Below are 18,781 nucleotides of genomic sequence, written 5' to 3'. Positions count from 1 at the left end.
CAAATAAAACATGCGTGCACTGCTTATTGTGTACTGTTATTCCTCTTTATTAATTATTATTATTATTATTATTTTTAATTACTAATCTCTCTTACTTTTGTAAGCTTTCTTCCCCTTGCTGGCTTCACTCCACCTATTCTTTCCTACAGCAGTGGTAATGCTGTCTACTTTCTCTGTGGATTCCTCTTCTGTGTAGGTTTCCTTTTCCCCATCCTTTTTTCTCTCCCTACAGTGTGTTCTCTACCGCCTCCTCTATATTTTCAGTCACTCTATACCACACTTCTCTTTTCTAATTTATATAATCAATCTGACCCTCTCCCTGCCACACACCCAAATCATACCCATCCACTTACATATAAGGTTTGAAAACCTGACTAGACACCCAGGGAATTAAATGTATTAGCCAAAGTATGATATAAAAGACCCCCACACTGTGCCCCTGATCTACCCCCAATGAACTTTTCACATGTGCTTCCTCCTGTGACCCAGAGTGAATAAATACGAAACAAAATTAGCTCTCAACTTCTAAAAGGAAGTCCGCACAACACAGGCAAAGTCATCTGTAGATAGCAGAGTCACTATGCTCACCAGCAATGTACCAAGATGATGGAGGCTCAGAGCTCTGGAACCAGAATCAGAGGCTCAACTGACATGTAACAACTAATCACTCAAGCCAGAACATCTTGCTTGTTATTCTTAGTACATGCAGGCCAGGAGAATCCTCTTGTGAATACTGGCATAAGAAGCTGCTGCTAAAATATTCATATTTTATATAAAAAATTATGCAAACACCTAAAAAAATCCAAGATATTACTATCCAAATGTACAACTATTAAAGACAAAGGTGACCTTTCAATTTGATTTCAGATGTTGCTGTGTGTCTGAAGCTTAGGTTCAAAATGCCAGCTGAAAAAGTCACTTCCAGGAAACAGAAAGTGGATTGAGATGATCATTTGACACCTCTTCATGGTCCAGCAATTCAGTTTCACATACAGACTTTATGTACCATGGGATTTTATACTGCAGCCTATTAATCTGAGTGCCTTCAACTTTTCACAGTGGTCTGTGTATCTTATAGGCAAAGACAACCTTCCCTTAATACAACATGAAGAAAGACTGTGACAAGGGCCCAGGATCCATTGGTTGAACCGTCCCTTTTAAAGGAAGGCAAGGAGAAGAATAAAAGCTCAGGAGGGGATAACAATACATCAGCCCAAAAAAGACAGGTTACAGCTACTTCCTGTAGGGAATGGGACACGAATGGTGGGCTGTAGAGAAACTCTCACCTAGTCCCATCTCAGTTTGTCACAGTCGGAGCCTCTGTATAGAATGAGAAAGTAAACTGGAAATAAAGACCAAGGTGATCATGAAAGCACAGGTTTGTCAGCTCAGACCACCTATTGCCCCAGCATGGATTTCATGACAGATCTTTCTGTCTGGAAGTGTCTCAGCTTTGTTTCAAGGAGAACAGTGTCATATGACAGCTGTACAGGGTTAGGGAATCTTAGTATTGGATAGGGTGGGTGGAAAGCAAAGTGTCAAAGGAGAGAAAATGAAGATAATGGTAGATAACGAATCCATCCTTGGAAAAAAGCTCAAGATGTGTTCAAACTTGACCCTTGAAAGGTCACCATTCAACATAACCAGCATGGCCCTACATGTGCCTTATCAAACATTTTACCTGTTCTTCATGCATTGTCAATCATCTGCTTTTTCCCCTAGCACCGATGCCACTGAAGATTTCAGCAGCAATGTATTTGGGAATTGAAATACATATTTTAAAAGGACATGAGTCTCTAAAACGCTTTTCCAAGCAGTTAAAATAGGCCTGTAGGCAAGCTTTCAATATCTACATAAACTTTTCATAAAATATGCAGAACTTTCATTTTCTGGTATATTATTTGTATTAACACAGTGCACTATAGGCTGGATATCCTGGAAGTTAAGAAACACCTCACAACCCTGTAAAATAAGGCCTGAAAAAATACAAATCTAACAGCTAAGTCTGTTAAAATTATTCCAGTTAAAGTAATCAGACCGAGACAAGAGTAACAGTGAGAATGTGTCAGCAAGACACGAAGGGAAAGCAAGAGAACAAAAGAAAATGAAATCAAGGTAAGACAATGGCTCAGGGCATTGGTATTGTCATACGGAGCCTTTCATCACTGGATTACAGGTTCAATTCTAGTCTTTGGCGGAAGCAACCGAAAGTTCTTACAGTTCAACAGCTGTTTAGTGGACTAAACAGGATAGGTTGGTTGTTGGAGTCCAGCAGAAGGCAGATACAACACAAATCTCAGCTGACTTAAATGGACCCACGGCAATTCACTCCAGCTAAGGATCTGTCCACAGATCCCCAGACTCACTACTATTTGCTCCATGCTCTAGGATCAGTGTTTCTCTACGACTGGTCCATAGACCGATGCTGGTCCCCGAGATCTCCCTGGCACAGTTTAGGAAGGCAGCTAGCCAGTCCCTGGTATCAAAAAGGTTGAGAAACACTGCTCTAGATCACCCACAAATGACCACAGCAGCTACTGAGAAAAAAAAAAAAAAAGAGGGAGCAAGGGAGGAAGCATAAACCAGTCTACTATAAAAAGTTTTTCTTGACAATAAGTGCTGTGCTAAATTCTGATGTTTATTTCAGAGCAGCAATTTATTTGCACCTGTAAGCAACAAAAAACATACCTTCCAACTGATGCACAGGTCTAAAAATATATTTCTATTTTGTTTTAGCTTAAATAGTCAGGTTGCCTTCAGACCTGTAATTGAGAAGCTGCTGGTGTAGCCTGTATAATTCACAGAAAGATTAGAACTGTGGTCTCACTGGATTTTTTTTTTTTGCGGGGGGGGGGAGAGAAGAGGATCACTTGGTGTATGTCTACATTGCAAGTGAAGATGTGATTGTATCATGTGTACGCACACCTGTAATAACTTTAGTCTAGCTTGCAAGGGTCACAGCAACAGTGTAGACATGATGGCATGGATTTCAGAACAGGCTATCAACCAGAGTATGTACTGGACTTGTTCTTTGCTAGCCTGTGTTGAAGTGCATGCCACCACATCTACACTGCTATTGTTACTCATGCTAGCTAGATTATAACTATTATGGGTATGCCCACCCATGAAATGGTCACACCTTCATTTGCAGTGCATCATAGAATCATAGAAATGCTGGGAAGAAAGGGATTTCAAGAGGTCACCTAGTCCATCCATGTGTGCTGAGGCAGGATCAAGCAAACCTAGACCATCCCTGATACCTTTGTCCAACCTGTTCTTAAAAACCTCCAATGACGCAGATTCCACAATCTCCCTTGGAAGCCTATTCCAGAGTTTAACCACCCTTATAGCTAGAAAGTTTTTCCTAATATCTAACCTAAATTTCCTTTCCTGCAGATTAAGCCTATTAGATCTTTGTCCTACCTTCAGTAAACATGCAGAACAATTGATCACATCCTCTTTATAAAGGCCCTTTACATATGTAAAGGTTTATTAGGTTCTCACTCCGTTTCTGTTTTTTTTTTTTTTTGATGCACAACTTATTAAGGTACTTTGAAATCAGTAGCAAGTGCATCTTAACAATCTAACAAACTATTCCACAGTTTGCGTGATATGCAGGGGTAAAACAGAAGCTTTCTAAAGGATTCCAGTGTAATAAAAATATGATAAACTCTTCTGTTCATGTTATCAGGTAGACATCCCTCCTGCCCCACCTCCACCCAAGATCTTGGCAGCTCCCCTAATAATTTTCAATTGCATAAGCTCTGCTTCTCTGGAGAGCTCCCAGCTTGCCTGAAAAAACTGGGATACACAACCTGAACACTGAACAGGCAGGTACGAATTACACAGACACCAGCCTGCCTTTATTTCTCACACAGATATGACCCAGTTCAGAGCCTTCTCGAAAGGGAATTACATAACATATCCAGATTGCATTTGCCTCTATTGTTTTACAGCAGGGTTATTCCAACCTCTCACACACATTTAATCACTGCTGGCAGGGCACTTTGCAAGAGATAAACAGATTATCTTCAACTGACCAAAGTTACTATTCATCTGGACTTTCCAGCTCTCCCACATTAAATCAATCAATCAATCTGTGAACCTCCTAGCCCTAGAATGGAAAGAAACACAAGGAGAGATGGCATCCTGGGTTGTATGCAGGGAGAACAGGAAGAGGGCCAACAGCACCAAGATATATAAACAAAGTCCTCTACATCACAGGATTATATAAAAAGCCTGTGATCCTGGACAAATTTCAAGAAATTGGGAGGCTGCTGAGTAAAGGGGGCAGGAGGCACTAGTAAGTGAGGAAACTCCAAAACATTCCATTTGCTCACACAATAAAAAGAGAGGAGCTTTCATGTTTACCACTGTTCAGAGAGTCAAAGCCTGCATCAACTGAACATCAAAATAATATCCAAGACGGCCTCTATCAGGCACCGTACCCACCCTTCAGGGAAGATAAAAGTAGTTTTTTAGGGGGGGGTGGTCTGTTGTGGGGTTGGTTTGTTTTTTAAAGGTAGAATATTTTAAAGTGTAAACTTCTTAGGGTAATGAGTGTCTCTTACTGTGTGTTAGCACAAGAGAGGCCCAATCCTGGATTAGGGATTTAGGTGCTTCCAAAGCATGAATACGTGTTTAAAGATTAGATTTTTTTTAAAAAAATCTCAACCCTTTGTACACTAAGATCCATAATTTACTGTCCTTTCCAAGATTTTCTCCACACTCCTGAGAGCGAGAAACTCACTTTTTTCTTTTTTTAAATGAGAGCAGGGATTCTTAAGTCGTCACTTGTCCTCAGGAGCTGGGCCTTTAAGTGAAGCAACAAATACCGTGACAGTTGCTGAAACTGTATGCTGTGCACATCATCTCTCTGCAATTTCCATCACAGGACTCACCCACATGTGGTCCATGTCCAAACAACTTATTTAATGAAACATGATAAATATAAACATGATACATTTAATGAAACATGGATAAAGAAAGAAAAGGTGTACTTGTGGCACCTTAGAGACTAACCAATTTATTTGAGCATAAGCTTTCGTGAGCTATAGCTCACTTCATCGGATGCATACTGTGGAAAATACAGAAGATGTTTTTATACACACAAATCATGAAAAAATGGGTGTTTATCACTACAAAAGGTTCTCTCCCCCCCCCCCCCACCCCACTCTTCTGCTGGTAATAGCTTATGTAAAGTGATCACTCTCCTTACAATGTGTATGATAATCAAGGTGGGCCATTTCCAGCACAAATCCAGGGTTTAACAAGAACGTCTAAGGAAGGGGGTGGGGGGGTGGTGGTGGTGGTGGTGGTTAGGAAAACAAAGGGGAAATAGGTTACCGTGCATAATAACTTAGCCACTCCCAGTCTCTATTCAAGCCTAAGTTAATTGTATCCAATAAAGAAAGCTTAGAGCCTGAACTATAGAAGGAACCCCGGTGTTCTCTAAAACTCACTCTTTTTAGGGCAGGATCAAATCCCGTCCACCCATTCAGAGGTGGGAAAGACTTCACTCCATAAGGGATAGCCAGAATACTAAAGCATCTGTGCTTCCCAGGGACTCTCCCTACCACATCAGATCATGCAGGGGGGATTTGGATGTGGAGCCACAACTGCGGACATCTACCATCTAAATACTTGCAGAGAGGATGTAGGTTCAACCCTGCAGCCCTGAGGCAGCACTAGCAGTTGCAATGTAAAATGGGGAAAGAAGATTCCATTCCCTGATCTCACTTGAGCCAAGACCATTATTTGGATTTATGGAAGATTTGTCCCTTAATGCCTGTTTCGTAAGAGATTTTGACTTGGTTGTTGTAATGTCTGGCTATAAACAAAGTGTCAAGAACCCTGGGAAATTCTATAGCCCAAAATATTCCAAACTACCAGTGCATGCTGGGAAGGAAAATTATAGACTGGTTTGATGCAATTTTGGAGCAAAGACATTTGTGTAAACAGAAATTAGGGTGAAAAAGGTAATTCCAATTAGAACTGAACAAATAATTTTTTGGTTCAGTTCAGTGGTTGAACCAAAAAATCTGGAAAAAATGTTTTGTTTTCAATCAAAACTGATTTTTTTCTTCAATTTCTTGTCCAAAAAAAAAAAAAAAATTAATTCAGGTCGATCTGAATTTATGTTTTCTAAATGAGACAGCTCATTTCAAAACAAAATGTCAAAATGAACCATTTTGACTTAAAAAAAATTTCCCCCTTTTTTATTCAATTAAAACTATTTTCCAAATTCAACCCAAATTCATGAATAGTTTCAGTCATCCTGAAACTGAATATTTGGGCAAGCAAAAAAATTTCACTCAGCTCTAATTCCATGGCATTTCTGCAGAAATCGTTAAGTTTCATCTTTACTATATCACTAGTCAGTTATTGTAATCAGTTGAGCGTGGAGTGTGAGGGGATTATTTTGGGCATGAATATTCCAGTTTTGGCCTTCAGGCTGTTAAAAGACTTACATTTGGCACTATATAAATAAATAGCATCCAGTACCTAATGGCATGTGCAAAACATACAAATAGATCATTAGAGAAGAAGTCATTCATTTAAAAAAAAAAAAAAAAAGGAGGACTTGTGGCACCTTAGAGACTAACAAATTTATTTGAGCATACAGCTCACTTCATCGGATGCATACAGTGGAAAATACAGTGGGGAGATTTATATACACAGAGAACATGAAACAATGGGTGTTACCATACACACTGTAAGGAGAGTGTAAGACGGACCTTTTGTAGTGATAATCAAGGTGGGCCACGTCCAGCAGTTGACAAGAACATCTGAGGAACAGCGTGGGGGGGGGGGGGGGGGAGGAGTGGGAAGGGAATAAACATGGAGAAATAGTTTTACTTTGTGTAATGACCCATCCACTACCAGTCTTTATTCAAGCCTAAATTGTCATTCATTAAAGTTGCTCATGGGGAAAAAATATATTGGTAATGTTTGTATAATTTCAAAAGTGACAACGCAATGAACATTCTGCTGTTGAATTTAAAAATGCAATAAGTACAAAATGTCAGGACTAATGGTTTTATTTAATTCTCACAGTTTACCTTACACAATATATTAACATCACCACAAATTATATATAGTCAGTCATTATATGCTGTTGTGTAAAATAAAGACAAGTATTTGTTCAAAAAAGGCACAAGCGTGTTTTCAAACAGCATTCACCTAACAGGTAGTCTGTATTTCTAAATAAAGCAAATACATGAGTCAAAATGCTTTGGCTCTATCACAAATCAATGAGATGGAACTTTTCTTTAGGAAAAATTAAAGTTGTAATATTGTATATAAAAATCCTGATTTAAATCAGATCCTTCTGCTGTACTCACAAATGGGATGGACTCAGTTTGCTGTATCAAACTACTATGAACCTAAAGCAACAGTTCTTCACCTGTGCCTTATGGATAACTGGTGGTGCACAGAGCACACGCTGGAGGTTTGTGAAGAGATGGTTGCTCACATGATGCTGGCTCTTCTTATTTCTACCAATTTAATTACATCAGAAGCAGCTAAGTGCACATTAAAACCTAACCCATCATATTAATCACTATTAACTTTCTCTGGAAGTAATTGATATACTTGCTAATACAGCAAATGGGAAAAGAAGTGGTCTGCATAATTACAAATGGGAGGGGAGGTTTCCACAACCGTCTCTCTGAAAATGTGGTCCTAACTATGAAGAAGTTGGGCAGCCCCTATCCTTAGCATTGACAGTCCTTAGGTGAGACCCATCTGCCACCACATTCACAACCGGAAACAAGCTCTATGTTAAAAGGGCATCTATACACCAAAATGGTACACTGTTGGTTGAAGAAAACAGACTGTAATAGGCTGACAGTGTGTATGTGGAACACCCTACTCCGGAAGCAGGTGTTTATTCTGCTGAGAAATGGTTTACTGGTTTATGTTACTCACAAAGGGCTTGTCTACACTGGCAAGCTTTTTCAATGAAACTAATGTCGCGCGCGGGGGGGGGGGGGGGGGGCGGGGAATCAACAAAAGCAAAGTTGCCAAAGCGTATCTACATTTGCTCCCCCTGTCGACAGATCGTGTCCACCTTTGTCGACAGTGATAGCAATGGACTGTGGGTATGTATTCCACAGTGCCTGGCAACACCATCCGTCGCTCGGTGTTGTGGGAATGCGGAAACTGAGTGCGGCACATCCTGGGATGTGCAAAATGTACCATCATGCACCGCTTTGTGTCCTGCCCCATTTTGCGCCACTTTTCCAATTGTCATTCTTTTGTAGTGCTCGCCAGCATCTGCAGTGAGAGAGGATGGATCCCACACTTCTCTCCTACGAGCTGTTAGCTGTCATGAGGACATTGCACACGGCAGCACAGTTACTCACAGAGTTACTCGCAAAGTTAGCAGAGGATGAATCGCAAGCACCCGAGTGTGATATGGACGGCAGCAACTTATCAGTGCTTTGTGGATTCACAGAGCAGCTGCATACAGTAGACCATCACTTTTGGGCTAGGGAAACAAACACTGATTGGTGGGATTGAATTGTCATGCAGGCGTGGGATGACGACCAGTGGGTACAGAACTTTAGGATGCATAAAGCAACCGTCATGGAGCTACGTGCTGAGCTGTCCTCTGACCTGTGGCGCAAGGACACCAGATTGAGAGCTGTCCTTCCGGTAGAGAAGCATCTTGCAATCGCTGTGTGGAAGATGGCGAATCCAGACTGCTACCGGGTCAGTTGCAAATCAATTTGGAGTAGGAAAGTCCACTGTTGGGGCGGTATTACTCCAAGTGTGCAGGACAATAAATCGCATCCTGCTACACAGGACCGTGAGTCTGGGAAATGTGCATGAAATAGTGGATGGCATTGCAGAGATTAGGTTTCCCTAACTGCGGTGGGATGATTGATGGCACACACATTCCAATTTTAGCCAGACCACCTTGCCTCTGAATACATCAACAGGAAGCGATACTTCTCCATGGTGTTGCAGGTGTTTGTGGATCACCAGGGGCATTTCAAGGACATCAATGAAGGCTGGTCTGGAAAGGTGCATGACGCACGCATCTTGAGGAACAGTGGCCTGTACAAAAAGCTGCAGGCGGAGACTTTCTTTCCAGACCACAAGTTCACAGTGGGGGATGTGGAAATGCCCATAGTAATCCTGGGAGATCCGGCTTACCCCTTACAGCCCTGGCTCATGAAACCTTACATAGGGCACCTGGACAGCAGCAAGGAGCGTTTTAACAAAAGGCTGAGCAGGTGCCACATCGTAGTCGAATGTGCCTTTGGCCATTTGAAAGCTCGCTGGAGGTGTTTAAATGACAGGCTATACCTTACCGAGGATAATATTCCCGTGGTCATAGCCGCATGCTGCACTTTGCATAATCTGTGCGAATCTAAGGGTGAAATGTTTGCTCAGGTGTGGTGCACTGAGGCAGAGCGCTTGGCTGCACAGTTTGAATAACCATATGCTAGGGCTGTCAGAGAAGCCCTATCAGAGGGCTGCTATTAACATCAGAGAGGCTTCGAGGCACCACTTTGACAATGAGGGGCAGTAACATGCCTGCTTTGGAGTTGCTTCCCTGTTGCATCCATGTACGATTTTGGGCCCCAAGACTCAGGCAACACAATGCTTTAGAAGCCTGTTCCTGAGAGTGAATTGATTGCTTTTGTAGAACACAGAATAAAAACGCTGTACCATTGAATACCTTAGCCTTTATTTATTGTAAAAAACGGTAAAACCTCACAACTGTGTCTAGCTCCAGCTATCATTGTGCAAGCTGTGAGAGGGGGTGGAGTGATGGGGAAACTAAGGAGTGAAGTGAAAAGGAATGTGTGGGCATAGAGGGGGGTGGGGTTGGCAAAGAATTGTGCATCCGCTGCAGGGGTGCTCAAACTCGGATCTGCTCAGTCTGCAGCTGTATCAAAAAGACTTGAGCATCTCTGTCTGATCCTCCATAATTTTTATCATCTGCTCTGTCACTTGCCTAGCAAAAGCAGCACTCTTTTCTGTCCTACCTTTTGGGTTCCCACCACTCTTTCTGTTCCCTGGTCTGTCTCTCATCGCACTGTAGAACCTCACGGAACATGTCTTCTTTGCTGCGCCTAGGTTTTTTTCTTATCTGCTGCAGCTGGTCCGCGGGGGTGCATGATGTCTGTGCTGAACAGAAGAGGGATTGTTGTGTTCCATTTTCCTAGTAGAAATCACTTTCTCTCTGAGACTCTAGGCAGGCACACAGCTCCGCGAACACCCCAATCATGGTGAGTTTCGGGAGTGGGGGGGCAAGGCAGTTGTGGGTACGGACAAAAGGTCACAGCTTGCAGGGCAGCTTTGCAGGGAACTCATTCTAAAATTATCCCACACTTTTTCACAGGCGGCCAACCTGCTGGCTGAGATATCGCTGCTGAGGGTGACCAGAGAAACCAGGGCTCAGCTGCTGAATGCTTGCGGCTTTCACCCCAGTCTATATGCAGCTCAGCTATGTGCCACTTTGGTCCCAGCTCCAGTGATTGCGAAATGGCATGGCACAGTTTCCTACAATGGGGGAACTAACAAGGCTACAATCCCTTGGAATCTGCAGCAGAGGATTAACAAGTAACTGCATCGACACCCTGCTTGACCATGCAGATTAGCTACACAGGGCAATGTCCAGCTCACTGAAAACACTACATGCCTCCCACTTTTCGATTCCCTACACAAGCCACAGCAATTTACCCGGAGTCTCATCCGCTTCCTGCTCCCTGTTGAGCACTTCTGGAGTGGAGAAAAGTTCCTGGCTGCCTGCCCCACCGGGCGACCCTGCTGGGAGCATCACATCCTCTTCTAGCTCTACTTCTTCATACACAATTTCAACCTCCGGGTTACCCCCCTTTCAGCTGCATGCGAAGTATCCACGAGGCAATCGACGATGGAGGTGGGGTCACCACTGAGGATAGCATTCATCTCCTTAGAGAAGCGGCAGGTCTTAGGTGCACCACCGGCGCGATGGTTCGCCTCCCGCGCCCTATGGTACACCTGCCTCAGCTCCTTTATCTTCGCTCTGCACTGCTGCGTATCCCGATCATAGCCCTTTTCGCACACACCTCGAGAAATTTACCCATGTGTCCCCCAATTCCTACGGGTCACTCACAGCTGCAACTGAACAGACTCCTCTCCCCATATAGTGATCAGATCAGCAGTCCAAGCAAGAGCGCGTTTCGTGCGATAGCCAGCCATGCTCACCTGGGAAGCTACCTGGGAAGCTCCTCTGGGAAGCCAGCAAGCAGGAAATGAGATTTAAAATTCCCGGGGCTGCAAGGAGGAGGGGCAGGTTGGCTGCAGGGCAGAGGAGCTCAAACCGCTGACCAGAGCGGCAGCATGGAAATTGTGGGATACATTCTGGAGGCCAATAAAAAAAAATTAAAAAACTGATGTCTACACTGGCTGTTTGTTGACAATAAAGGGAAGGGAAAATACAAAAGTCTCTCACAGGGGTGGAAGATTTTTGTCGCCAAAACTAGGCTTTTTTTCCCCCCAAAAAAAGTGACCTTGCAGTGGGTACGCTATCGCTGTTTTGTCGCCAAAAGCCAGTTTTTGGTGACAAAACTTGCAAGCGTAGACAAGCCCACAGGCAGGTGGCTCACTATCCCACGCAAAGTGGGAATGGCTCACTACAAGAATCCAGGGTGTTGTTAAGCAGTCCTGAAATAGGTGCCATTGGAACAGCTAAGCCCAGGAAGAAGTTTTGAGTTGAACCTTATGTTGCTTTATTGTAAAGTTCTGCCTATAGAAAAGGAAGCCACAGGAATGGGATGATTTGAGGCTTTATATAATAAATTTGAATTTGGGAATGCATTTGAATTTGGGAATGGAACTTGTGCCCACTATTCTGAGGAAAGAAAGCAAACTCCTACCAGACACTGTTGAAAAGAATCTGGTCTCATCCCCAACCAGTTGTAAGTTGCAAGCGTTCTCACTGCTGTTGGCCAACATGATTTGTAGGGAGCAGAGGCTAGAGAAAAAACAACATGCCATTTTTTTTAAGAAATTCAGGACCCAGCCCCTTATTATCTTTAGGTACATGGACCATTCAAAAAGACAGCATGACACCAAAGCAGCCTAAAACTGGCTCTTGCCTGGAGAGGTGAAAACAATAAGAATGTGTAAGAGGGGGTGGGGGGAAGAAAAGGAGGACAGCTAATCCTTCCGTGCTAATGTGACAGTGCTGGAACGTAGAGTTTGACAATCAGCATTACATAAAGCCCAGTTCCCACTGTGATTCTGAACAAAAAGAGCTAACGTAAGTCAACAGCAGCATCTGCAGATCATTACACAACACAGGCAGCAGCAGAAGCCTGCTAATCAATCAACTGCTGCATGCCACATAGAAACTTTTGGTGGCAGGGTGTGTACTTTCCCCCTTATGGCCCCCCATTTCATAAGGGACAGAGCCACACTACTCCAAGCAATGTTGATATTTTGTAACTTTTTTTAAAAAAATCCTCTTCTTCATAAGGTATTATAAGTACTGAAATGCTGTTTATTTGTGAATGGAACCAACACAAAGGTGCTGATATATTTTTGCTCTAAACAATGTTGTGTATTTTTTAAATATGATTTCAATTTTAGGCATGTTAAATTGGACATTAGGACAATTTAAAATGTAGGAGCTTATTTGTATTAAATTCTTCTGCAAGTCCTTCCTACCCTGTTATTCTCACCAGGGCCATCTCTACATGCTCCCGAACCTAAACTGTGGCCTAGTGTGCCATTTTGTAGTGCATCAGACTGTGAACTCTTTGGACCAGAAACCATGGGGTCAAGCTATCAATCCAGAGTAATTCCACTGACATTTTTCTGCATGGACACCACTGCAACTCAACAAAATCTGATCCCTTGCCTTATTTACTTTTTAGAATTGCCATGTATATTTTTGGCTCTTGAAATTTTGTCCTTTTAAATACAGTTCATAAGAAAAAGGTGTTAACCCTTTTCTTTGTGAGTACCAATCTCACCCAACCACTGGCAATAGGTGGACTAATTCTAACCAATAGTGGAGGACTACGGAATTAAAAAAGATTCTCCTGGGAGTTTAGGTTGTATGCATGGAAGGATGGCTTGGAATTGATTACTTGCAAGCTATGTAAAACAGAGCCAGTGCAAGGAGCGCACTCCCCATGAGCCCTAAAGGCATGAGGTAGTCTCGGGAGAAAGCCATCTTTGATCAGTAAAGAACTACAAAATTAATCTGTGGCACCAGCAGTTGGGATTTACTGGCATTGTTGCTCATCTCTTTGGCACAAGTGTCTCACAAAGAGACAAGTGCTGCCCGTAGACGATGTTTTCCCCTTTTCGTTATGGGGAAAATGCATCTTTTCTTAACCCTGGAATACCTGGTTAATTCGTCCAGAGCATTCATCATTCCCACACCCATCTCTTTTTACCACTCAGCTAGACAGACCTGATTACTGGTGATTGACTGTCACTTCCTTTCACTCATCTTTGTGCCTAACAAGGGCCAGTCATATGGCACAGAGTCATTGATAAATCATGACCAAGTTGTGGTTATTTGGTCCCTTGGGACATGTTTCTGCATTTCACTATCCAGAATGTTAAGGGGGCGGGGGTTCTGTTTTTGATGCTGCACCTTTCCACCTCCACAGCATTGACTAAAAACTAGTTCTTCCTGGCTTCAAAATTTTGAAGAAAAAAAAAATCAAAATTCCTTCTGTTTCTGGCTAAAGGAAATAAAGAAATGAGGGAATTAACAAAAAACTCCCCCTGCCACCACCTATGACTTGGCAAAGGAAACTTCTGCTCAGGCAAGAAATAGACTTCTCGGTAAGAAACGCACATGACCTTGGGTAGTTGGTCACCATCTGACCAGTTTTGAAAGAAGAAAAACCATCTCTGTCATCTTCATATTATGAGCTTTCATTTACTGTGTGGCACCTCCAAACTGGTTCAGCTGTGCCCAACGATCAGACACACAAGAATTCCCTAAGGAATTCTGCTTCCTGTGACCTTTCCATGATAGCACATGCCTCTCAGGAAGGTTAGTTCAGCTGGTTCCCAACACATGTAGTTACAGCCTGATGGCTAGTCTCTGACGTTTTTCCCACCTTTAAAAGATGAAATAAGAGAAAATATGGATCCTCCACCACCAAGCATACACACAAAGACTAAACACTTATCTGTTCTCTTAACATCCATGTCTTTACTGAAGCTTTGTTCACATGTAAAGCAATGTGGGGAGGGATAGCTCAGTGGTTTGAGCATTGGCCTGCTAAACCCAGGGTTGTGAGTTCAATCCTTGAGGGGGCCATTTGGGATCTGGGGCAAAAACTGGGGATTGGTCCTGCTTTGAGCAGGGGGTTGGACTAGATGACCTCCTGAGGACTAGATGACCTTCCGACCCTGGTATTCTATGATTCTATGATGAGACTGACATAGCTTCCAACATTTTTCTATCCTTAAAAATGAAAGTGCCATCTACTAAGGTGAAGCTTCCTTTTCCCAAGCTCTGAATCTTCCTGACTGGAGAAACACACTTACATTTTTTTTGTCAAGCTTACAAATGAAAGATCCAGCTCATTTCTGCTTATCCTACACTATATACCAGATCTAAAACATTTCTTTAGAGAATCACATGCATACCACAGAAATGGTCTAATCAGAGAAAATACGTAACAGAAACTAAGTTATAGTACCTCTCACAATGTCCCTTTAAAAATGTCAATATTGACTCTGCACACTTGAGTTCTACTTTCAGGCAGAGTTTTAAAAACAGTACAATCCAAGTTGATCAGTAGACTGACACATATTAATATTTTGAAACTATTTTAGGGGGCACCACAGAATTTTCATAGATTCCATGGCCAAAAGGGACCACTATGGTCAACTAGTCTGACCTCCTGTATAATAAAGGCTATAGAACATCCCCCCAAATAATTCCTAGAGCATACGTGGGCCCATTATCTATAGGAGCATCAGGTCCATCTGCAGATAGCTGGTTAAAATCTTTAACAGAGAAAATATCAGTATATGCTGATTTCCATAGACTTTAGGGAAGGGTGGATTTTATTTAAATCAAATTGATTTAATCATGATTTAAACCACTAATCAGGAAGACTCAATTTAATTATGGTTTTCTACATAAAAGGGCATTCTTGTTGGTTGCTATAACCTTAATACATATTCTTCACAACTCAGAGATAGATGTAGGTTTCATTTTTAGAAGGTACACACTATACATTTTTAAACAGTGATTTATCTTGAAAACTTTTCAGATTAGTTTTACAGCTATATCAGAAAATGAATGATTGTTTGGTTATTTCATTTACCAAAAGGTAATTGAAGCAGATATTTATGAAGTCATCGGGAGGTTGAACTATCTCCAATTCAACAGGTTAATCATTAATATTTGGAGGATTTTCTTGCCATTCTGTATTAGGAGGAGACCATCACCAGACAGATATTTAACTAAAACAACAACGTTAAGTATTCTGAATTTTTTTCTTCAACAGCAAACATAATATTTTAACAAAACAAGGATATGTCCCTCACGTCTCACATTTATCTCCAGACTTCTTCTCCTTGTCCAGATCTATTCCACCCCCAACAATCGTCTATTCACTGAACTTTTTGAAAGTTTGCACTTTTAGAGACAGGTAAGGGATTGACTCTGTGTACATAAATTTGCAGAGGGACAATAGGGTTGAGATCTGTTATTTCTCACCTCTATATTTTATTTATTTATTTAAAAACATTTTTGCTGTTAAGAAGCATGTTCCCTCTGGAGACACAAATCCACAGTTTGAGAACTGCAAAAATAAGCATCTCTGATGGTATCTTCCAGACTAAGCACTGAGTCCCCTTGGGTAGATAGAAAGATTAACCCAAATAATCTATACAGAAGCCTGCGGAACCCCATAAAATTGGGTCCCTAATCAATGAACTATTGGAACTCATTTACAAAACTTTTCTTGAACATAACATGAATATATGGTCTCATACTATAGAATTAGAATTTATAGTCCCTATTCCATGAGGAGATATCTTTGAGCTATAATGTGTCTTAATTAAAACCACCTTAAATGGATTTTTTTTATTCAAATCGGATTTTTTTGATAAAATGCTTTTTGAGGAAAAACACAGATTTTTTTTTTTATTTTATTTTTAAATCACGGATTTTTATCCACCCCACTTTAGGGATTTTATATGTTACTGCAGCAGATCATAATGAGTTTTATTTTCATATCAGACATAATCCAAATTTTAACTCCTAAAATGAGTTTTTCTGCTTCTGAATCTTAGAAGTCCACCGCACTATGCTCTTCCCAAGCCACTAATTTGAGTGCAGGGAGGACAGGTGGAAGAAGAACTATGCAGTAGTATGGAAGAATAGATTATAAGTGATCTTCAGTCAACAGCTTTCAAGGGACAACTTTTTTTGTTTTGTTTTGTTTTAAGTCCATTAAGTGTTTGTGAAAGGTGCTGACAGCCCTAGAGAGTTCTCTTTATCCCCAAAGTATAAAATGAGCAGTAGCTATGCAAACTTTCCCACAATACCTCATCTATGTGCCATAATCCTAAACTAGAGCGATCACACATAGTAAGAAAGTATCCCAACACACAGACTCGGACATCTGCTAAAACAAAGGTCAGGGCGGAATTTCCTGTGCCTATCCCCCTCTTCCATGAATTATTAATAACTGGACTGAGGTTGCCAAGTTATTCACCCAGTCCACCTAACATTCATCTAACTGTATGAACTTTTGGCCGTTGTTCACCTGGACTGAATTCAGAGATTTTAATAATAACCATAACTTTTCTTTTCATGGGAGCTCATATATGCTTAACAGCACTCTTCTCTATAAGTAACACCACATTCTATTTCATCCACAGTTTTCTGAGGAAAAAAAAAATCAAGATTTTCTAATGCATATTTTCTGTCTCTCTCTCACATCATAAAAGCAGATTTAAAAATAAGAATATTTCCTACAAGTAGCAGAGACAAACGTCGCCATATCTCATTCTACTCAGATGAGCAGTTTCCTGCCCACCTTTTCTTGGACATAATTTTCAAACTAAGCATTCTTGATAGACTTATTAAATCTGGTTACTATACAGAAATAAAACTGATACCACCTGTATCGCTTTCAAGAAGAAATAATCTAAGTAAGTAATAAACAAAACAGCACAACAAGTAGGGATAAAATATCAACAGGAAATAGAAATCTAAAAAGGCAGAGAATATATCCTGTATCAGTTTCACAAAATACACAGGATTAGGATTTATGCTATTATTTATAGTCAGACCAAAAAACCCCAGCTGAGAGGGAGTTTCTATTTTGCTTGATGTTGTCCACACACAGAGTAAGAGATAGCCCCTACCACAAAGGGTTTCCTACCTAAATAGTCTGCTAATGGTTTAGTAGTAATAAAATCATTCTAACAGTGAGCCAGAATGGTTCTATAGGAGCCAGTTGCCAAGTTATAGTGTTGTGCTCTGCCATGTAGGGAACCCAGTTTGGAATTCTAGTTCTGGTCTCTCCTTACCTTTGCCAGCAAAGGTACCTTGCTCAGGTCTTGGGAGACGAGGGGGTTTCTCATGCTGTTCTACAAGTGCTTCCTTTGATAGTTAAGGAATGAAACTGATGGCTTACAAAGAAAGTCCTCATCCACACTTGAAAATATGGTCACTGTGGCTACTGAAAGGGAGAGGAGGGGACAGTTCTGGGATAAGGAGAAGGGCCAAGGAATCCTCCAAACATTTCAAGGAAAAAAAAAAGAACAGCACTATTCTATGTAGTCTATGAATGTGAGCAATTGAGATTTTTCTCATTTGATTCAACAGTTATCTAGGTCCCATTTCTTTTAAAGTAGGTATTTACTTTGCTAGAACCCTTTGGGTTACACATCATGCTCCAACACAGTGAAAGGACTGAGTTAGTACTACAAGATATGAAAAGCTGCCCTTGGCTTTGTTTTTTGTTTTGGTAAATACTTTTTATTTTATTTTGTTAATATACAGTGCCAGCTAACTATTTTTTGAATAGAAGAGGCAAAGTCAAATCACTTCTCAGACATTTGGAAATAAAACGAACATTTACTGGGACCAAGAACTCAGATACTAGTTCACAGCCTGTGGATCACTAATAACTCTGATGGGAAACCTTTGGGAGATGTTATCAGTGCTGAGTCTATATGCCCAGGTAGTTCAATTGGCAGGGGGGAAGAGATTTAATTAATAGTGTTTTGACCTCGCTAATAAAAATGAGTCATACGTGATGTTGCTCCAGGAAAATCATTAAGCATGACAAAAAGGGGCAATGCCAGAGAGCTTCTTTCTGTTGTGGTGTTAGAAGAGTTAATAAACAGAAAAACACCTGTAGAGAGTCTGGATTAGTTTTGTGATGATTTTACTATCTAGATTATGGTAGGGAAATGCATAAAACAAACCACAATATATAAAGGGCCTCAATTGCCACTGCTTTCCTTGAAGAACAGCATGTACTGTTTCAGTAAGACGGAAGCTTACAGTTGCTGGCAAAGGAAAGTTGTATTGACTATTGTCCCATGATTGCCGGAATGTAACTGAAGACTTCCAAACTGAAGGTCAGTTTCTCCGGGGAATTCTTCTGCAAGGATAACAGGCCCACATGAGATATTTGGAATTTCACAATACAGACCAGATTCTCCTCCGGTATGTTGAATTTCCCCTATGAATACTTCGTGTAAGGGCCCAATCAATCTCTCTCCCTGCAACCCTTCTCTATTATAGGCTACTGACATCTAGTCATCAGATCTTCCTTTA

At 41.3% G+C, this 18,781-nt stretch overlaps 1 protein-coding gene across 2 annotated transcripts in view; it reads right to left on the bottom strand.

Annotated features, from left to right (window-relative positions):
- The window catches only part of RAD54L2 (RAD54 like 2), an 87,562-nt gene that overhangs the window by 55,334 nt on the left and 13,447 nt on the right, over positions 1-18,781 (bottom strand). The gene's annotated exons all lie outside the window — the stretch shown is intronic.

This window comes from Natator depressus, chromosome 7 (assembly GCF_965152275.1).
Source record: "Natator depressus isolate rNatDep1 chromosome 7, rNatDep2.hap1, whole genome shotgun sequence".
NCBI classification, from domain to species: domain Eukaryota; kingdom Metazoa; phylum Chordata; order Testudines; family Cheloniidae; genus Natator; species Natator depressus.
Note: the sequence above shows the minus strand (reverse complement) of the source record. Positions and strands in the feature narration are given on the sequence as shown.